Source organism: Hylobates moloch, unplaced genomic scaffold (assembly GCF_009828535.3).
Source record: "Hylobates moloch isolate HMO894 unplaced genomic scaffold, HMol_V3 SCAFFOLD_1, whole genome shotgun sequence".
NCBI classification, from domain to species: Eukaryota; Metazoa; Chordata; class Mammalia; order Primates; family Hylobatidae; genus Hylobates; species Hylobates moloch.
Genome location: NW_026652276.1, coordinates 52,984,860 through 53,008,497, shown reverse-complemented (window position 1 = coordinate 53,008,497; position 23,638 = coordinate 52,984,860). Strand labels below are relative to the sequence as shown.

At 35.7% G+C, this 23,638-nt stretch overlaps 1 long non-coding RNA gene across 1 annotated transcript in view; it reads right to left on the bottom strand.

Moving 5' to 3' along the window:
• Positions 1 to 23,638, bottom strand: part of LOC131383732 (uncharacterized) — a 244,123-nt gene that overhangs the window by 133,259 nt on the left and 87,226 nt on the right. Inside the window, exons 3-4 of the long non-coding RNA XR_009213980.1 lie at positions 15,643 to 15,697; positions 13,718 to 13,787 (exon numbers count right to left, since the gene is read on the bottom strand). This is a non-coding gene — a long non-coding RNA (uncharacterized LOC131383732). The remainder of the gene's footprint in view (positions 1 to 13,717; positions 13,788 to 15,642; positions 15,698 to 23,638) is intronic.

Sequence of the window (23,638 nt, the reverse complement as noted above, 5' to 3'; positions counted from 1 at the left end):
GCAGCAATATAATAGTGTATGTTACAATAATAAAGCCACCAAAGTACATGATTCAAAGACTGAGACCTAACAGAAGAAATAGATAAAATCACAAATTAGTTGAGGATTATAACATTCTCTTGACATTGATTCATAATAGAAGCAGTTAAAAACAGATTATTAAGGGTAGAGATAATGTGAGTGTTATCAACCAACTTGACCCACTTGGCATTAATAGAGCACTATAACCAACCTCTCCAGAATACACATTATTTTCAGGAATATATGGAACATTCACCATGATAGAACATATACTGGGCCATAAATCAAGTCCCCGTATATTTCAAAGAATTGAAACCATACAGTTTGGCTGTGTCTCCAACCAAATCCCATCCTGAATTCCCATGTGTTGTGGGAGGGACCTGGTGGGAGGTAACTGAATTATGGGAGCAGGTCTTTCTCATGCTGTTCTCATAATAGTGAATAAGTCTCATGAGATCTGATGGTTGTTATAAAGAGGAGTTTCTCTACACAAGCTCTCTCTTTGCCTGCTGCCATCCATGTAAGACGTGACTTGCTCCTCCTTGCCTACTGCCATGATGATGAGGCCTCCCCAGCCACATGAAACTGTAAGTCCATTAAACCCTTTTTCCTGTATAAATTACCCACTCTCGGTATGTCTTTATAAGAAATGTGAAAACAGACTAATACAGTAAATTGGTACCAGTAGAGTGGGGCACTGCTGAAAAGATACCCAAAAATGTGGAAGTGACTTTGGGACTGGGTAACAGGCAGAGATTGGAACAGTTGTGTTTTAGAGACAACATTATTAAATCTACAATTAATGTAAAAATCCTCAAATATTTGGAAATTAAGCAACACTTCTCAAAAACTCATGGATCAAAAGAGAAATCATGGAGAAAACTGGAATTATTTTAAGTGGAATAATAATGAAAATACAACACATCAGTGTTTTACATAAAGCACATCTCACAGGAAAATTTATAGTAATTAAATGAGAATATTAGGGGAAAAAAGAAGAGTTTAAACTGAATTATCTAATCTTACTCTTTTGGAATTTGAAAAAGGAGAATAAATTAGAGCCAAAGAAAGTAGGAAAGGTGAAAGTTTAAAGATAGAAATAGAAATCAATGAAACAGAAAACGCACTAACAATAGAGAAATCAACAAAGTCAAAAGACCACCCTTTTTAAAAGATTAATGAAATTGCTAAACTTCTAGCAGGACTGATCAAGAGGAGAAATAGAGTAAGTACAAATTACTAATATAACAGATGAAAGAGGGACATCACCTCAAAACTTGTAGATATTAAAAGTATTATAAACAATTTTATTCCAATGAATTTGACATCTGAAATAGTATGAGCAAATTCCTTGAAAAATACAATTTAAAACTCACACAAGAAAGAAACAAAGTCTGAGTAGCTATATGTTATGAGTTGAATTGTCTATCCCCAAAATTCTATATTGAAGTCCTAACCCCCAGTACCTCAAAATGTAACTTTATTTGGACTTAGGGTCTTCAAAGAGGTAATTTAGTTAGTATGATGTCATTAAGTTGGGCCCTAACCTAATATGACTGATGTTCTTATAAGAAGATAAAATCACAGATATACACAGAGGGAATACATGTAAAAAGACAGAGAAGACACCAATCTATCAGTCAAGAAGAGAAGCCTCAAAAGAAACTAATCCTGCTGACACACTGATGTCAGACTTCTAGACTCCAGAATTAAAGAATATAAATTTCCATTGTTTAAGCCATCCAGTCTGTAGGACTTTGTTATGGCTTTCCTAGAAACTGATATAGCATACTACTGATAATGAAAGGAAGACTACAAAAAAAAAAGATATAATGCAGTCATCTCAATATATTTAATTGATATAATGATACAATGTATCTCAGCATAAAAATTAAGATATAATACAGTAATCTCAATAGAATTTTTAAACTATATTTAACAATATTAAACACCCAGTCATAATCAAAATTCTTAGCAAATTTGGGATAGGAATTGTTTAAATATAATAAAAGGCATTTATTTTTAAAAACTCACATCCTACATAATAGTAAAACACTGAAGGCTGTCACCCTAAAACTGGGAACAAGGTAGGATGTCTTCCCTCTTTACTTCATGATACTATGTCCTAGCCAGTACAAAAAATCAAGAAAAAGAAAAACAGCCAAAATAATGGAAAGAAAGTGAAACCATCATTATCTGCTGATAACATTATGGTATATGAATAAAAATCTAGGGAGTTTCCAGAAATCAGCCAAAAATAAAAGGTGAATTAGCAAGGTTTCAGAGTACACAATCAGTATCCAAAAATTAACTCTTTTAAAATATTACCAACAATTAGAAACTGTGGTTTAAATATACTACCATTTACAATGGCATTTTAAAAATTACATGCTAAAGACTAAATCTAACCAAATTTCAAGATCTTTATTAAAAAAATAAAAATCATTGCTCAAAGTAATTAAAGATCTAAGTAAATGTGAAGATACACTATTTCATAAAATTGGAAGACTAAAATTTGTAAGATCTCCTTTCTCCCCAAATTGATAGATAGGTTTAATGCAGTCTCAGTTAAATGTAAGCAGGTGTTTTGGACAAAATACAAGCAGTTTCTAAAATTTGTATTGAACGACAAAGTATTAGAAAAGCCAAAGCAATGTTAAAAGAGAACAAAAAAAATGTTTAAGGGCTTGCATTACCTGATTTCAAGGCTTACTATAAAGCTACAACTATCATGTGATGTTGACATAAAAATATATATACCTACCAATAGAGCAGAATAGAGATTTCAGAAATAGACAACGTACAGATGGTCAACTGGTTTTTTGAAAAGGTGTCAAGATAATTTAATAGGGGAAATTATAACCTACTCTAAAAATCATATGAGAACTGTCTATCCATATTTAAAAAAATCCTTGGCAGTTACTTCACATTATATGTAAAAAAATTAACTCATTACTGATCATTGATCTAATTGTAAAAGCTAGAATCATAAAGCTTCTAGAAGAAAAAAGTAAGAGAACATCTTCATGACCTTGAGGGTAGTCAAACAGTTGTTGAACAAAACATAAAACAGAAGCCATTAAAGAAAAAAGTTAACACTATCATCATAATAATCAAAAAATCATTTGTCATCAGGGAAATGCAAATCACAAACCACAATCAACAGATTTTTTAAAGCAGACAACAACAAATATTGGCAAAGATATTGAGAAATTGGAAACATCACACAATTGCTGGTGGGAATGTAAAATGGTGCAGTTGGAAAACAGTTACGCAGTTCCTCAAAAAAGTGAAAAACAGAGCTGTCATATAGCCCAGCAATTCCATTCTTAGAAATATACTTAAGAGAATGGAAAACTTAAGTTTACCCCAAACCTGAACATTGATATTTATAACAGTATTGGTTGTAGTAGACAAAAATGGAAACAACCCAAATGCCTATCAATTGTTGAATGAATTTTAAATGTAGTAAGTATATCCATACAGTGAAATATTATGCAGCCATAAACCATGTTAAATGAAATAAGCCACCTACAAAAGGCCACAGATTGTATTATTCCATTTATATGAGCTGTCCAGAACAGGCAATTCTGCATGACTTTTTTAAGTAAATTACCAGCTGCCAGGGTCTGGGGGAAAAGGAAAATCAGGAGAGAGTGTTAATAGATATGGGGTATATCTGAGATGTGATGAAAATGTTTAGAATTACATAGTGGTGATGGTTGCACAACTTTGTGAATATACTAAAAAACACTGAAGTGTTCACTTTAAAGAGTGAATTTTATGGGATGTGAATTACATTTCAATTTTTCTAAAAAAGAAATCATTAAGAAAATGAATAGACAAGACACAGACTGGGAGAATATGTTAAGAACATTTATCTGACAAAGATCTTTTACAATATAGAAAGAATTCCTAAAAATAAACAATACAAAGACAAAAAAATTAAAAATGGGGAGAAGAATTGAAGAGATACCTCATAAAGGAAGACATGGAAAGGCCAATAAACACATAAAAAGTTCCTCAACATCATTCTTAGGCAGAGAAATGCAAATAAAGCCACAATGTGATAAAATTTTCACCTCACTAGAGTAGTTGAAATCAAAAAGATAAATAATACCAAATAATGGCAAGGATGTGGAACAAATGGAACTTTCATACATTCCTGTTGAGATTGTCAAATGGTACAACCACTGTGAAATACTGGCAATTTAACATAAGGTTCTGTGATGCAGCAATCCCACTGCCAGGAATTTACCCAAGGAATATAAAAACATTACGTCCATAAGATGACTTTTACAAGAGTATCTTAGTGCTCTTATTTACAATAGCCCAAACTGGAAATAACACAAATGTTCATCATCAAGAGAAAGAAAAATGGTGATACATTCATATAACAGGATATTGCTCAATTACAATTTAAAAAAATGAAAAACTGATCCATGCAAAAATATGGATGAATCTTACATATATTTTGACTCAAGAAGCCAAACCCAAAAGAATAGATACTGTATGAATCAAGGTATATGAAGTCCAAGACATGCAAAACTAGTCCATGTTGTCTCTGGTGTTTGGAGGAGGGTAATGGTAAAGTGACTAGGAAGGAACACAGGGAGCATCCTGGGTGATGGAACTGTTATATATTGGTTTGAGTGGTGACTGTACAGGTTTGTACAATAGTCAAAATCTTTGGAATTGTAAACTTAAGACCTTTCACATTCTAAGTACACTACTCTTTTAAACATTAAATAAACATAGAAAAAACGTAAAAACCTAAAAATAAATCAATTCAGAAGTTATCCAGACTCCATTAAATATCAAAGAGTTTAGATTCAGGTTGAGTTTATGGCCAAAGGCTTAGGAACTATTTTTTTCTGGCCTACTTTTTTATTCATTCTTTACATTAATACCATGTTTGTAAGATATGCCTTTGTGTAAATATTTTGCTCAATACAAGCACTAATATTTAAACTAGATTAAATGACCCCAGTGCACACACACATACACATTCAGAAATACTCCTTTCTGGCAGCATTATGAAGTGTTCTTTTTTGACATCATTTTTTAATTAAACTAAAAAAAGTTTTCAATTACCAGTACTATAAACTTTTAGAATTGTGGGGTTAATCCAAACCACTTCCTTCAAAGACAAGTGAATTAAACATACTCATGGAGGAAGCATAGATTAGAATCATGATTTTTATCTATTTAAGAGAATAGAAGAACAGAAGGGGTTACAATCTTGTAATATTATGCAACTCTTCTGCTCTAATATATCAAAAACTTGATGATCCAAGATCATGCAGAACAGCTGAGAAGAAATCAAAGTAAACAGTGTACCTTGCAGCCAACAGATCCTGCCAATATGAGATTAGAACTCTCCATCCTAGCAAAAAAAAAAAAAATGGTTTTGGAAAGTTCCCTGCAACATTTTATGACTCATAGATATTCCCAGAGGTTCCTGTTTCCATTCTGCAGTAGACAATGTTTGAAGGAAGACGTGCAGTTCTAGTCAACTGTTGTTCTTAGGCAACTTGGCTGAAAGATCTGTTTAAAAAACATTTGTTGGAAAGATGATATGTTTGGTTGTTTTAACTTTTTTAAACAAAATTGCAGATTTTAAATTTGTTTAACTCTTAATTCAACGTTGACTAAAAGTACAGCCTAAGAAAAATTACTATGTTACATAATATATATTACAAACGTAGCAACTTTCTCATTTGAAAATTCCCAAACCGGGGGTATGTATTCTTGGCGTAGTCCCCCTCACATATCCTTCCAAACTGCCTCCAGATCCCTGGCTCTGTATTCCATAGCTCTGGCTCTGATCTTTGCCACCCAGTTCAATATCCCACCTTGGCTTCTACTTTGACCAACACTGCCAAGTCACCTCCCATCCCACCAGGACTTGATTCCTGGCTAATCTCCGCTTTTGTCTAACCCCAGCTCTCTTGTTTCCTTCTAAGCATTAAATACCACTCATGAGCTACATTTCCCCCCACCCTCAACCAGCTCCACTCCACTCTACCTACAGGTTAGTAGTATTCATTCCCCCAAGGCCTCTTCTCCGTTCCTAGCCAGCTCCCCCACTCTTCAGTTTCTTTTCTCCCCAAGGCCCCAAATAATAAAATACCTGGTTCTTAACAGTTGCCATCATTTACATAAGGTCATGTGTGGCTTTTTCTGATAATAAGTATAAAGATATGGATATGAGAGAAGGTATAATATTATAAAATATGTTAACATTATCCCAGTAAAAGCCATTCTTTCATTTAATTTGCATGTTAATAGAAGGAAGACTGATCTCTCCTGACTCCTTAAGTGACTCATTGCTGCTGCTGCTCTACTACCAAGCCCAATCTTCTATTTCTCATTGACTCTTGGCTATCCCCTCAAACATGCTATCTTTAAAAAAAATTTGCTTTCCCAGGTTCACACCGATACCTCCCTTGATTCCGTTGTGAATCAGACTCTGCATAGATGTGGCAAAATAGATCTAGCCTAGACACATGTTTAGTGTGACTTACACAGCATTTTAGATTTTTTCAGGCAGGCACAGTGGCTCACACCTATAATCCCAGCACTTTGGGAGGCCAAGGTGGGCGGACCACCTGTGGCCAGGAATTCGAGACCAGCCTGGCCAACATGGTGAAATCTCGTCTCTACAAAAATACAAAAAATTAGCCAGGTGTAGAGGCATGCGCCTGTAATCCCAGCTACTCAGGAGGCTGAGGCATGACAATTGCTTGAACCCAGGAAGCAGAGGTTACAGTGAGCTGAGATTGCGCCACTGCACTCCAGCCTGTACAACAGAGTAAGGCTCTGTCTCAAAAAAGAAAAAAAAAGATTTGTTTCACTTTGCTGACTGTTTAAAAATTGGAAAACTGAGCCTAAAAATAGAGATTTCTAGCTTCACTTGATGCTCAGATCATCCAACTCTGGATTTACATTTGTTCATAGCAGCATCTCTTATCAAAATACCAGGGATTCAGGCTAGGTCCTGCTGCTCACCACACAGACAGCCAATCACTGAGCCAAGGAAGAAGGCTTTATTCAGATGCTGCAGCTGAGGAGATGGAAGATCAGTCTCAAATTCATCTCCTCAACCAACTAAAATTAGGGGGTTTTACAACAGGAAAGAAATGTAACTATGTGTGGGAAAATAGGAATTAGAGAGGGGTAAGGAAAAAGAGTTGGTCAACAGGAAGCAGGTGGTCAGTTAGGCAATCATGACAGGTGTGGGGTCTGACATCTCATTGTCCAGATGCAGTAATTTCCTAACTTTCAGTTCCTTGATGCTATTTGGGAGGCCTGATGGTTGATTTTCTGAGAAAGGAACTCAGATAAGACAAATATAAGTTTCTCAAGTTTTAAGACTGAGAGGATCAATGTCCATGTTTATTCAAAAGAAACCATAAACATCAGTTCTATGGGACAACTGGGCCAGTTTTAGCCCCTTCTTTCTATTTATGAATTCCCCAATCATGGGGAATCTGGTCATCAGTCTTTCTGACTGCTTCATGCTGAGAAGGGGTGTCATGGGATAAGGCTAAGAGTCAACCCACTTCTGGGGCTCTGTAGAACATCAGCAGGGTAAGGGGCAAGACCTTTTCCCAGGTAAGACTGGTCTCTTGACAACTGGGTTCCCCTTGGCCACAAATGGCTCCATTCAGTCAGCGGGGGGCTTAGGACTTTTTGTCCCATACCATTGCTGGAGTAGTGTGCTACACGCCCCGGGTTCACCCTGTTCCTCAGTGGGACCTCTATGGCCAAGGGAATAGAGTCAAGACTTATAGCAAATTAAATGTCCTAGGACAGTTGGGATTGGAGGTGGGCAGATACTCATAATCTTTAAAACTATTTAAGCAACATAAGACTTAAAAACTAAAAGACAAAAAGTAAGGTTACAGTATTGTTTACAACTCAAACGAATCTCCTTTGCCATTAAGAGGCCACACTGTGGCCTGGGAGGCCCAGCTCCCTAGGCTCCCAAACCGAGTTATGTCTTCAAACTTGACCTAGAATGGTGAGCTCTTTTTAAGGTCTACATAAGGGCACATAAACCCATCACGAAATAAAATGTATAACTAATTTTAGTCCTCAAAATCTCACATATCCACCTTTTCCACAATAGTCCCTGGGCCTAAGGGGATTGAATAGTTTTCATTTCTGGCCCTGCGTCTCACAAAAGCAGCTCATTTTGATTGTCACCTCTCCTGGGTTTCTGAAGTTGAGATTTTGGCTGATGTCAGTGTTCAAGATTTAGCAGGTGTCAGTGCCATTTGCAGACCCAGGAGTCAAAACCCTGTAACTTAGCAGCACAAGGATTAATTAATAGGATGTTTTCCAAAGATGTTAAAAGCCTCAAAACATTTGATCAAAACAGAATTACAGATCATTGTAAAATAATAATTATTCATTTAACCAAAGTTAAATCAAAAAGACTTTCAAAACAATATAAAAATAAAGTTACAATAGATGAGCACTCTACCCATAATATGCAGATAGACTACTTTGGTGTAAAATAAGTTTCTATCTACAATATAAATGAAAAAGTATAGTATATGCATTTATGATAAGAACAGAAGCCAAAGCTTAATGAAATGTTTATGGACATATAAAAGAACATCTAGAAATTTGTGGTTCAGTTTACTAATACTGCAGAAAGTCCCATAATTCTAACATGACTCTAGATGTCGTGTAGAGGGACTAACATGTAGAGTCACTAACATGACTCTAACATGTCACAAATTAAAATACTGTCATTTGGTGTCTAGTAGTTGCTGCCTGCAGCACTTCAAACCACAGTGTTAAAGTGGTTAGGTTACTCCTTTCATATGTCTAATTGCTAGCATTCTAGTGACGCAATTGTGACCAAAAGCATCAAAAATGTGATAAGTCCTGTGACAAATTTATCAATGTGCAACAGTTATCATTTTTTCCATCATTAAAAAAAATGGTTAAAGCAAACATCGGTTTTGGAAATTCAGTATGAAGATAAATAATCTCCTTCCACTTAAATACTATATAACAAAACAGGGACAAACTAAGAACAAGCACACAATAATTTGTTTTCAGCTATTTAAAAGAGTATCATCACTTCCAGGGCTGGTTTCTAGCGCAGCACTAACAAGTGATTAGGTGACATTCACCACTAGAATCATCAAACCAGGACATTACCTATACATATTTTGTTTTTGTTTTCAACTACACACACTAACAGTGATAAAAAGCTTGAGATTAAAAATCACTAGAAAGTCTCATATTTTTAATTACTACTTAATCGAAGTGAATGTCACTTGATTTTAATAATGCTACTAAACACAACTAAAATAATTTGAGAGAAATTTATTAATATAATTTCCTTAAGAACAAGGCCAATCTTTCCTAAACACTAAAACTTTGTATCCATATCATAGTCTTTCCGTATTATCTAAAGAAAACGATCTGAAACTAACTCAAATTATTGATTGAACAGAACTACCTGAAATAAGCACCATTTAAACAATTTTATTATAAGCTACTTTCTTAAATAACAAAATAATGTATTATTTCCATTTAGAATTTATAAAAATAAGTCAAGTCTTTCAATTTTGGCCAGAAAACTTAAACTCTTAAAGCTCTCTAGATCATTATAGGTAAGCAAAACCAATTCAGTTTTAAATGGCTAGTGTGCTCTATCTTTTTTTTTTTGGAGACTTTACAAAGGTAGCTTAGGAATTTTAGATAAATAGAACAAATGATGAACTGTTAGAAATGCACAGGAAACAAAATGACTACTATATATATAGAACCAAATACAAGCCTTCTGTTAGAAACTAAAAATACCAATAATTTTATACATATAATTTATATATTTATTTATTTGCTATTTGTTATATATTTATTTGCTATTTGTTCTCCTTTGGGTTTTACATATATATATGTATAGATATGCTTATATATTTATGCTTCTATTTATTTATGTATGCATATAATATATATGTATAGATACATATATATAAAACCCAAAAAAGTACCAATAGCAAATAAATGAAAAATGAAAGCAAAAACAAACAAAAAACCAACCCCAAATGTTTTTCTATTCAGTTTACCTTAGAGGCTCCAGTGTTACATAGAGCTAAAACACACACACACACACACACACACACACACACACACACAATAAATATGTTGTTTTTGATACACGAATTAATATCTTTACGTCCACCAATACCACTATACATTTTGTGTATTTGAGAAATTTACCTTAAGCACTTGGCAAGTAAGGACTTTAGCGCTAGTACCACCAATGCAGAATAGTAAACACAGTGTGAAATCAACCAACAGAAGCATTTATGTGAAATTTGACTCCCTGCTAAATCTAGCTTCATGCTTAACTATATTTAAAAAAAGATTTGCCAAAATGCCAATGTATTTCTTTATAATATTTCTTATCTTACCTTTATCAAGACTAAGAAGCTTTAACTATGAGCAATGTTAATTAGCCAAATTTCTCCAATTTCCTATCAGGTTTTTACTTTTTCATCTTTCTATTTTCTCTGTATGTGCCTGAAGACAGACATACACAGAAACAGGAGAAAAACTACATATGACTTACACAGACAATGTATGACATGCTTGAATTTTCTGTTTGGTCTTAAATTTTCTCGTGTTAAAAAAAAAAAAAAACAGTCATTTTATTTTAGGATAAAAATTTACCATAGTCCATAATTTCAATCAACCTTTAGATAAATTCTGAATTAGACAAAATTATTCTTTTTTTCATAAGGACAGAAATTCTCTGGCACATTTTATGTACAGAATTATATGTTAACTACCGTTCTTATTCTTAGTAACCTTAAATTTTAGTGAAAATCACTAGGAAGTAAGAAATCCTGAACTATCAGATATTAGTATTTTATATTTGAGAACATTCTACAGTTTTTAAAAATACTTTTGTCTATATCAAAACCTTTTTTAATTGAAAATGACCAGACATCCAAAATAATTTGGATGACTCATCATCAAAATAATTAAGATTTTAAATTACACAAAAAGTTCACCTACAAGCATTTATCCTATTTACATGTACTCAATTCTTTCATTTTTTTTAAAGTTTATCTGGATTACTTCTGAAAACTGAGATATTAGACAAAGCTAGTGGTTAGTTCCTCATTAATCATTTCATAAACTGAGAATATCAGGTGTTTATCTAAGAACCTTAAATCCATGGGTATTTTTGCTAATAACTCAGAAGATTCAACTATCTTTATTAAACTAATAACATTAAATTTGTCCAAAAAGTCACACAAAGGTTACTTGTGTTTTGGCTGGGTTTGTGGTTTTATAACCTTCTGTGCCAAACCCTGACACCTCAAAATATGTAGCAGAGACAAATATAAAACCTAGACAAAAACGTATGCTGACAACTCCAAAGACATTTCTATTTCTATCTTAATAATTTTAAAGCCAGCTTGTTTATTAAAGAATTACTTAAATCATGTGAACTTGAAAATTGCTTGGACTTATTTACTTAATTTATGACCACTATTTATAAGCCAATTTAGTAGACAGAACATATAATAAATGTACATACACATAAACACATCAAAATGTGTATACACACACATAAACAAAAATCCAATAGCTTTTACCTCAGAACTCCAGCCATGAGATAGCAATACAAACTCACTGTTTTATGAACATGTTTACATGCCTAACTTTGCCCCAAGAGGTAATCCAATGAAGGATATGAACCAGAATGTTGGATGAAACAGTTTCCATGGCAGTTTGAGTTTTAAAGGCCAAACCTTCCCAGACTCCAAGAAACTCTCAGGTCCAACAGCATCACAGAAGAACCTCATGTACTAACCAGGCCTGACCCTGCTTAGAATAGCAGCATAAAAGCCTGGATACACGGAACTCCAACCTACTTTCCTGTCCAATAGCAATGAGGCTTATGGAGATGCCAAACTGCCCCAGACACCAAAGAATATTGGGAACTATACTGACACACACACATAAACAAACAATCACCAAAGCACAATCCACCTGCTGCAGCAACAAACAAGTCCCAAGAGTATCTAAACTGAAACAGTCAGGATGCTTCCTCTCTCCATCGGCAGGGCTTGTTCATCCTGCAAATGGAAATTCTTTTGGAATTCCCCAAATTGAGAAGAGCACATGCCTCTGTCTGGTACCCACAAAAGACACTAATCCATCCAGACTCGGATGTCAAATATCAAAGGCTACTCTTCCTAGGCAATCAGGAATGCAGTTGGGGCTGGCAGCAGCGGGACCAAAGAAAGAGAGACCAAGACTCACCTTCAGCCAAAAATGGGCAGGTAGTTGCATAGGAGGGCTTCTGAAACCCTTCTGGCCTGTGGCAGCCAAGCCACAAGTAATGTATGCCTGGTCAGGGAACCAAAATGTGTTACTGAAACATGAGAGGTTCAGACTAGGTCCCACTACTCATCACACAAAAAGCCAATTTTCTAAGACGAGTATTGCCTGGAAAAAGGCTTTATGCATGTGCTGCAAAAGGAATTAGGTAGGGGTAAGAAAGAGGAGTTGGTCAACAGGTAGCAGTAGGTCAGTTAGTCAATCACGACAGGTGAGGGACTATGATTCAGTTCCTCTATATTATTTGAGAGGCCTGATTATTGGTCTTACAATTTTAGATGTATAAGATAAGACAAATGTAGCTCCTCAAGTTTTAAGACTGAGAGGGTTAATTTCCAATATCAGTTCTATGGAACAATTGGGCCAGTTTCACCTTGGCAAGCAAGATATATGTGGATGCAGCAGCTTTCCAGCAGGCAGCTGGACATAAAGATCTGGAGTTCATAGAAGTGGTCTAGGCTGAAGATACGGATTTAGGAGTCTTCAGAACATAAATAGTAGCAGAAGGCCTGAAGGTGGGCTAAAATAGGATCATGTGGGGAAGAAAATATAGCAAGAAGGTCACAAGGCCAGGAGCAGAGCTCTGAAGAGCACTGATATTTAAGATTCTACGTAAGGGATATGAGAAATAGCAGTAGGAGGAAAAGGAGGATAACTCATTAGAGAAGTATCTCAGGAAGAAAAGGGAGAATTTTCAGGAAGGAAGGACCGATCAAACAGTATTAATTGCCATAGAAGTGGGTCAAGTCAAAATCATAAAAATATTTATTGGATTTGGCAATATGGAGGTTACTGGTGAACTCACTGGTTGTTCAAATAAAGAAGAGGTAAGAACCAGATTGTAGAGGTTAAATAGGGAAGACTTGAGAAAATAAGATAGTTAATGTAGCCCAATTTATGCAAGCACTCCCATGAATGGAAGGAGAGAATAGTGACAGATCTAAGACAGTCAAAATGACATTAATGCATTGACTTAAGTCATTATATTACATTACATTACTGCATACTAGTGTTAGTTGACTGAGTGTGAATGTATGAATAAATATTCATTATAAGAAGTAATTGACTTTAATAGAAAGGTAACAAGTTCTCCAACACTCCTTTCCAACTTAAGTTCATCAGCATAGTACATTAAAATAATGATGATTAGTTTAAAAAATCCTGGATTAGTTATTTCATTTATGCTCATTTCTTGCCAAATGCTAGCAAATGCTTGCAATGGATACATCTAAAATCATGAGCAACTATAGGCAGCTTGAGGCAAAGTAAAGAAAATTGGATTGGGGTCCACCTCAGGTTTCCAACCACTCACATGTATGATGTTGAGCAAGTCTCTTCATCTTTCCAGCTCTTAGTTTGCTTTCTGTTTAATGGAGTATGGGCTAAACAAGGATAGAAGATAGACAGCAAGTCATTTCAGTAATTGTAAAACCTAACTGGAACTCCAGCATAAGATCTTTTTGCAAGGAAAAATTACTAACAATGTTCATACCAATTTTTGCTTTGGTTACATTTGGAGCTACGTATATATTTCACAAGATATATTCCATATCAAGCCATCAAAATCATTACATATATATGAGATGCTAAAAGCCCAAATCAAAAAAGCATTTTTAAAATATAAATCAGAAACACAATGGAATTAATTTGTTATTTGCTTTTACTATTTTTAACATTATATAAAATTAAAAATATATATGGCTATGTACAGATATATTAGACAAGTTAAGAAAACAGAAACCAAATTGTTTCCAACAGACAGGATTTAATGGAAGAAACTGGTTTCACAGGCGTCAGAAGGTTGAATAAGTAAAGTCACATAAAGGTAACTCAGGAAGTAGCTACAATGCCTGAGGTTAGGGAAACAAATGGGAAAAGATGGGGATAACAGGAGGAAGAGCCACCACCAGACCTGGTGCTCTAAGGAAGAGGCTTGGGTTGGCTGCTGCTGGTTCTTTGAGGGAAATGTTCAGGCATTTCTGGAAGTGCCAACAGGAGCTGGAGGCTGGAGCCACTTCCACAGTGGAGGCTACCACCTAACGCTTAGGAGAACTGCCATTTTAGAGTTGAAGCCAGCAAGAATAAAACAAATTTTAAAACAGGAAAGAAGTCTTGTCTCCTCTTCCAATCCCCATTCCTCAATAACTTCAAGTCTCACTCTAATACTTTCAAAAAGCTGCCAAGGGAATCAGAGGTATGAAATTTGCAAAGTCACAGCCCTAGCATTACAAACTAGTGTCAAAAAAGGAGGACATGTTGCTGAGAGACAACAGGCAAATTACTTGCACAACTTTGCTTTTTAAGAAAAGTAAAGGTTAATTGCATTGTAGTTAATAGCACAAAAATTAACATTGAAGAAAGTATCTTGCAAAACGTGAGAATTATGGGGATGCTTACATGAACAAATAAGCACATATAACCAGAAAAGAGAAAGTTGTCCCATGATTAGGAACAGAAAGCAGAAAGAGGGAGGTAAGAAAAAATTATGGACTTCACGGAAAAGATTTATATTAAAAAAGGAAAATGACACTAATGTTAAAATACAATAACCATAATATTAAAAGTTCTATATAATTAAATTAGGTTTCAGGTATAAGAAATTGACCATTATATTGGTGCCACAGGTCATCAGGAAATGTCTAAAATCTATGATTACTGGGCTTCTAGGCTTATGGCATTTGCTTTGTTAACAAGTGCCCCAGAGTTAAGATAGACCAATAGTGACATCTGCTGCCATGGACTTATTTTTAAAAGGGCGAGTCTCGACATTTTCAAGTTAAGATTCGGGCCAAACCACTGGGCTTCTGCTGTGATGAGTCAGCATTTCTGGAACTCCTGTTTGTCATCTGTGCTATTAGAAGATTTTCTAAGGCGAACACAGAACATGGGAAAATGAGAGAATGTTTGAAAATGTAACTAAAACAAACAAAAACAGTAGGGACAGAGGGTGTAAGTGACGAGACAGAAACTTCACATTGTCTTTTCACATCCTGTTTCTCCTTTGGCTAAGTAAGTCCAAATTAATCTTGCAGTTGTTAGCAAGCATAAGCATGTTTTCAGTGAAAAGAAGGATTAATTTAACTGTTGCCAGCTTCAGTGGATTCCAACCCAAAATTTACAGCATAATATTTAGACCAGAAAAAAAAACAAAAGTCCAACAATCAAAGGAGGGTATGTGGGAAATTTTTAGAGCAACCTTTGCTTAGGAAACCACTTCCTAGCTATCTAAGTGTTTACCTTGATTATACCTCCTTCAACATCTGCTGACCCTCTGCTTCTTCCTTTTTCTTTTCTGAAAGGCAAGAGAACATAAGGTTTGAATCAAAAATATGTTTTTGATTTTTAAAAAAACATATTATCACCAGTGTAAAGTGGTCAGTGTGGCTCATTTATATGAACCCACAAATAATACCTCAAGAAAATCATGAGTTAATTTATTTGCTCTAGAAAAAAAATGGTAAATTATATGAATCTCTACCCCAGTTATGAAAGAAGATGAACAAAAGAGACAGATGTTTCAGCTGATGGAGAACTGAATTAAGACTTCTGGCTAGTACAAGTTCTAGTTATGAAATAAGATGAACAAAAAAGACAGATGTTTCAGCTGATGGAGAACTGAAGTAAGAGTTCTGGCTTCTAGTACAAGGTTCTGACCGTGCCTCAATGTGTCATCTTGAGGAAATTACATAACTTCTCTGAGTCTTAGTTTTCTCTTCTGTAAAATGAAAGGATGAGGCTACATGAAGGATGAAAAAATGGGATGAAACTCATTTCCCTTCTTGGGTTAACTGGCAATAGTTGCCTATGAGTTGATTTCTGTAACTCATAAGCTACATCTAGACTCCATGGAAAAGAGTGCTGACTAATTAGCAGAGTCTGCTGTGGACAACATAAATGTGAGCAGCCGCATGCACACCACATAGATACCAATTCACAAACAAGACAACTTCTTACTTTTTCTTTAGCTGTAGATTCTGTTACTAGCCATCATTTTTAGTGCCTACTGTATTTTAGCTGTGCAAGATGCTCCAAGAACATTATTTCTAATCTTCACAACATTTTAAAGACAAGAAAACCAAGCCTCAGAAAAATTACATAATTTTTTCAAAGCTGTATAACATAGCTGGACCCAATTACTAACATAATCTCCCAACATTCTCCATTATAAATAAAAACTTCTCATATTTTGGATCACATCCCCTAGCCCTCTCAAAACACAAAAGCTATATTATAACATAATTGTGTCTTGTCAGATGATTCCTTAATATATCTGTATACCTACCTAAAGAAAGGACAAAGGTTCAGACATGAAATTTGGCTGGCCTACATAAACATAAAGGGCAGCGGAGGAGCCTCAGGGCAAACATGGCTAAGAAAATGGTTTTTTCCAACAAACAAACTGAATGTATGCTGAAAATTAAAAGTGACAAAGGAAGGAACAATAACTAAAAGTCATGTTTAACTTTAAAGCAAATAGAATTCTACACAAATAAAATTAGAGGGATACCAAATCCAAGTTGAAAAGAACCATAAAAACAGGATACTGTGTATTGCCTCAATCTGGAAAGCATAGCTGACTTAATTGGTACAGCAATCTGGGGTGTAGCAGACACAGGTGGGTGTTCAATAAACACTATTTGATGGTGATGGTTTATAAGTAATTCAGACAATGGATTCTTGTTGAATAATATTTTTTGAAGCTTCTTTAATTTGATACAATATCTTGTAAATGTTTTAGGTTATATTGTTTATGTTTATGTTTTAGGTTTAGGTTATGTTGTTTAGGTCCAGGTAAAGTAGAAAACAAACACATGTTAACTTTTTATTAGAACAAACTAACTCTTCTCATCAGATAATAGAATCCTCAGAAGTTTTTAAAAGTAGCATCACAAAATTGGTCTATATTGACTAGTTACAAAATTACATACTGATGCTTTCAAAGTAAACACTTAGAAATTTACAATTGCCTTTGGAAAATTACTCAGCAACATGCATTAGTAAAAAAGCTTTAAGAAAACCAGATGCAAGAATGAACCCATGGCAGAAAAAAATGAGTGTTAGTGGTCAGATTGGATCTCATATCAAAGCACCTTGTGTTCCTATAATTAGCAGACTAATTTATTCATATTATAAACATTTATTCTTCACTTATCATGTACTCAGTACTCCAGCAGTCACCAAGAATACGTTTATAAAATAAAACAGTCCTAACTTTGAGGAGTAGACATCTAATTAGAAACAGGCATATAAATAAATCAAAATACAAAGTGACAAGTAAATCAACTGGATTATATCTGACGTACATATGTATTACATGAAAGGGGAGTAATTAATTTTCTCTCATGTGATCAGGAAAGGATCAGAAAGACACAGAAGTACAGGAACAAAGTGAAGGTCAATCTGTTTCTGAAGACACTATTAACTGACATGTTGTTTACATAATACTAAAATAGTCAAAAATTTACAACTTTAAGTCACAGACTTTTAGACAGGCCCCACTCATATATAAGAAAGCTCTATAAAGAGTACCGTCAATAACCACATGAAAAATAAAATGTATATAATTACATAAAGCAAAGTTGCACTATTTTTCATCCCTACTATTCCAAGCCAATATCATTCCAAGGTGTGAAGGCCCATCATGCTATCATGCACTAAGAAAGTCAACACAAGATAGTCCTGCAGAGTGTTATTCCACATGGCTTTGTGACTAATTCTGTTTGTGGAATGAACTGAGCTGTGGTCATGGGTCAATTTCAGCCGGGCCAAGAGAATGTTTCCAGAGTGTAATTGTTCTGGGCATCAAGGCAGTTTACAGCATGTTCCCAATGCCTTTTGATACTTTGTGGCCAGGAGACTGCTGAGAAAATATTATTCACCAGAATTAGACTGGACCAGTCAACCTCCTGGTTATTACATCTCCATGTCAACACAAGCCATGTCTGCAACCAAATTTACCAGATGTTTCTAATTTCTCTACCTTCTGAACTACAAGTTGAATTTTTTTTCTGGCTTTGAAATATTTTAAACAAAGGACTTTCTGTGATGTCTCAGAAAAACTCACAAAATTAAAACCCTGGCTAATATCAGAATAAGAGTCCTGGCTCTCCTGCACTGCCACAGGATGGGATTTCTTGCTTCTCACTGCCTATGACATTTTCTCAATCCAGTTTTTACCTATAGGAGTCTCCTTCACTCTCTGGAGATTCCCATATGGCTAACATGTAGATAAACTTCACTAAATTCTGGAGTTAACTATACATCCTCTGTTGCTGTGTTACCTATAACAGATGCTATTTCAAATTAAGGCCTTAATATCTATGCAAATCATCAACTCACATACCCTTTCAAAGCAACCATTGCATTTCTAGAACATCATCCAAAGATTGTACACGTATTCACAGTGAAGTTTTTGCAAAGATATTCATTACTACTTTGTCAAGACCTGGAATTTGGAAACAACCTAAGTCTTTATTAGTAGGAAACCGGTATGATATTTTGTTCTACGCCCACATAAGGAATAATATTCAGACCTTAAAATGATTAGACAGTTCTCTAAATATATAATAACATCAAAAATCTCCATAATAATTGTTAGGTAAAAAACAAGATGAAGAACTAGGTTGATATGTGTGGGTGTGTATGTGTGTATAAATACACAGTCAATACTTACATATATATTGTAAATTTTGTGTCGTTTTGAATTTTAATTTGCTGCTATGTGCAAGTATTGTTTATTCAAAAATAAATAAATTTGGGAGAAATAAAGTAAAATAAAAATAAACAAAAAGAGAGACTTTGGCTGGGCACGGTGGCTCACACCTGTAATCCCAGCACTTTGGGAGGCCGAGGCGGGCGGATTACGAGGTCAGGAGATGGAGACCATCCTGGCTAACACAGTGAAACCCCCCCGTCTCTACTAAAAATACAAAAAATTAGCTGGGCAAGGTGGCGGGCGCCTGTAGTCCCAGCTACTCGGGAGGCTGAGGCAGGAGAATGGCATGAACCGAGGAGGCGGGGCTTGCAGTGAGCAGAGATCGCACCACTGCACTCTAGCCTTGGCGACAGCGAGACTCCGTCTCAACAACAACAACAACAAAAAGCGATATTTTGAGGAAAACACACAATAGATTAATGAAAAGGGGGCGGGACGGAAGGAAGGAAAAAGGAAGCAGAAACCTAGATTCCAAAACCATGGATGGATCTGTCTCCTTTTTATTATAATTATTATACTTTAAGTTCTGGAGTACATGTGCAGAACATGAAGGTTTGTTACATAGGTATACATGTGCCATGGTGGTTTGCTGCACCCATCAACCTGTCACCTACAATAGGTATTTCTCCTAATGCTATCCCTCCCCCAGCTCCCACCCTCAGACAGGCCCCAGTGTGTGATGCTCCCCGCCCCCCGTGTCCATGTGTTCTCATTGTTCAACTCCCACTTATGAGTGAGAACATGCAGTGTTTGGTTTTCTGTTCTTGTGTTAGTTTGCTGAGAATGATGGTTTCCAGCATCATCCATTTCCCACAAAGGACATGAACTCATCCTTTTTTTAGGGCTGCATAGTATTCCATGGTGTATATGTGCCACATTTTCCTTACCCAGTCTAAAATTGATAGGCATTTGGGTTGGTTCCAAGTCTTTGCTATTGTGAACAGTGCTGCAATAAACATACGTGTGCATGTGTCTTTATAGTAGAATGATTTATAATCCTTTGGGTATATACCCAGTAATGAGATTGCTGGGTCAAATGGTATTTCTAGTTCTAGATCCTTGAGGAATTGCCACACTGTCTTCCAAAATAGTTGAATTAATTTACACTGCCACCAACAGTGTAAAATCGTACCGATTTCTCCACATCCTCTCCAGCATCTGTTGTTTCCTGACTTTTTAATGATCACCATTCTAACTGGTGTGAGATGGTATCTCATTGTGGTTTTGATTTGCATTTCTCTAATGACCAGTGATGGTGAGCTTTTTTTCATGTTTTTTGGCCACATAAATGTCTTCTTTTGAGAAGAGTCTGTTCATATCCTTTGCCCAGTTTTTGATGGGGTTGCTTTTTTCTTGTAAATGGGTTTAAGTTCTTTGTAGATTCTTAGCCCTTTGTCAGATGGATAGATTGCAAAAATTTTCTCTCATTCTGTAGGTTGCCTGTTCACTCTGATGATAGTTTCTTTTGCTGTGCAGAAGCTGTGTAGTTTAATTAGATCCCATTTGTCAATTTTGGCTTTTGTTGTCATTGCTTTTGCTGTTTTAGTCATGAAGTCTTTGCCCATGGCTATGTTCTGAATGGCATTGCCTAGGTTTTCTTCTGGGGTTTTTATAGTTTCAGGTCTTACGTTTAAGTCTTTAATCCATCTTGAGTTAATTTTTGTACAAGTTGTAAGGAAGGGGTCCAGTTTCAGTTTTCTGCATACTGCTAGCCAGTTTTCCTAGCGCCATTTATTAAATAGGGAATCCTTTCCCCATTGCTTGTTTCTGTCATGTTTGTCAAAGATCAGATGGTTGTAGATGTGTAGTGCTATTTCTGAGGCCTCTGTTCTGTTCCATTTGTGTATATATCTGTGTTGGTACCAGTACGGCGCAGTTTTGGTTGCTGTAGCCTTGTATTATAGTTCAAAGTCAGGTAGCGTGATGCCTCCAGCTTTGTTCTTTTTGCTTAGGAATGTCTTAGCTATGTAGGCTCTTTTTTGGTTCCATATGAAATTTAAAGTAATTTTTTTCCAATTCTGTGAAGAAAGTCAATGGTAGCTTTATGGAGATAGCAGAGAATCTATAAATTACTTTGGGCAACGTGGCCATTTTCACAATATTGATTCTTCCTATCCATGAGCATGGAATGTTTTCCATTTGTTTGTGTCCTCTCTTATTTCCTTGAGCAGTGGTTTGTAGTTCTCCTTGAACAGGTCCTTCACATCCCTTGTAAGTTGGATTCCTAGGTATTTTATTCTCTTTGTAGCAATTGTGAATGAGAGTTCACTCATGATTTGGCTTTCTGTTTGTCTGTTATTGGTGTATAGGAATGCTTGCGATTTTTGCACATTGATTTCGTATCCTGAGACTTTGCTGAAGTTGCTTATCAGCTTAAGGAGATTCTGGGCTGAGACGATGGGGTTTTCTAGATATACAATCATGTCATCTGCAAACAGGGACAACTGGACTTCCTCTTTGCCTATTTGAATACCGTTTTATTCTTTCTCTTGCCTGATTGCCCCGGCCAGAACTTCCAATACTATGTTGAATAGGAGTGGTGAGAGAGGGCATCCTTGTCTTGTACCAGTTTTCAAAGGGAATGCTTCCAATTTTGCCCATTCAGTGTGATATTGGCTGTGGGTTTGTCATAAATAGCTCTATTTTGAGATATGTTCCATCAATATCTAGTTTATTGTCAGTTCTTAGCATGAAGGGATGTTGAATATTGTCAAAGGCCTTTTCTGCATCTATTGAGATAACCATGTGGTTTTTGTCATTGGTTCTGTTTATGTGATGGATTAAGTTTATTGATTTGTGTATGTTGAACCAGCCTGGCATCCCAGGGATGACACCAAATTCCTTGTTGTGGATAAGCTTTTTGATGTGCTGCTTGATTTGCCTTCCCAGTATTTTGTTGAGGATTTTCGCGTCGATGTTCATCAGGGATATTGGCCTGAAATGTTATTTTTTTGTTGTGTCTCTGCCAGGTTTTGGTATTAGGATGATGCTGGCCTCACAAAATGAGTCAGGGTGGATTCCCTCTTTTTCTATTGTTTGGAATAGTTTCTGAATGAGTGGTGCCAGCTCCTCTTTTTACCTCTGGTAGAATTCAGCTGTGACTCCATCAGGTCCTGGACTTTTTTTGTTGGTAGGCTATTAATTACTGCCTCAATTTCGGAACTTGTTATTGGTCTATTCAGGGATTCAACTTCTTCCTGGTTTAGACTTTGGAGGGTGTATGTGTCCAGGAATTTATCCATTTCTTCTAGATTTTCTAGTTTATTTGCAGAGAGGTGTTTATAATATTCTCTGACAGTAATTTGTATTTCTGTGAAATTTGTGGTGATAGCCCCTTTATCATTTTTTATTGCATCTATTTGATTTTTCTCTCTTGTCTTCTTTATTAGTCTGGCTGGCATTCTATCTATTTTGTTGATCTTTTCAAAAAACCAACTCCTGTATTCATTGATTTTTTGAAGGATTTTTTGTGTCTCCATCTCCTTCAGTTCTGCTCTGATCTTAGTTATTTCTTGTCTTCTGCTAGCTTTTGAATTTGTTTGTTCTTGCTTCTCTAGTTCTTTTAATTGTGATGTTAGGGTGTCGATTTTAGATCTTTCCTGCTTTCTCTTGTGAGCATTTAGTGCTATAAATTTCCCTCTACACACTGCTTTAAATGTGTCCCAGAGATTCTGGTACGTTGTATCTTTGTTGTCATTGGTTTCAAAGGATATCTTTATTTCTGCCTTAATTTCGCCATTTACCTAGTAGTCATTCAGGAGCAGGTTGTTCAATTTCCATGTAGTTGCACGGTTTTGAGTGAGTTTCTTAATCCTGAGTTCTAATTTGATCGCACTGTGGTCTGAGAGACTGTTAATGATTTCCATTCTTTTGCATTTGCTGAGGAGTGTTTTACTTCTAATCACGTGGTCAATTTTAGAATAAGTGTAATGTGGTGCTGAGAAGAATGTATATTCTGTTCGTTTGGGATGGAGAGTTCTGTAGATGTCTATTAGTTCTGCTTGGTCCAGAGTTGAGTTCAAGTCCTGAATATCCTTGTTAATTTTCTGCCTCATTGATCTGTCTAATATTGACAGTGGGGTGTTAAAGTCGCCAACTATTATTGTGTGGGAGTCTAAGTCTCTTTGTAGGTCTCTAAGAACTTGCTTTATGAATCTGGGTGCTCCTGTATTGGGTGCACATATACTTGGGATAGTTAGCTCTTCTTGTTGCATTGATCCCTTTACCATTATGTAATGCCCTTCTTTGTCTCTCTTGATCTTCGTTGGTTTAAAGTCTGTTTTATCAGAGACTAGGATTGCAACCCCTGCCTTTTCTTGCTTTCCATTTGCTTGATAGATCTTCCTCCATCCCTTTATTTTGAGTCTATGTGTGTCTCTGCATGTGAGATGGGTTTCCTGAATACAGCACACTGATGTCCTTTGTAGGGACATGGATGAAACTGGAAAACATCATTCTCAGTAAACTATCGTAAGGACAAAAAACCAAACATCGCATGTTCTCACTCATAGGTGGGAA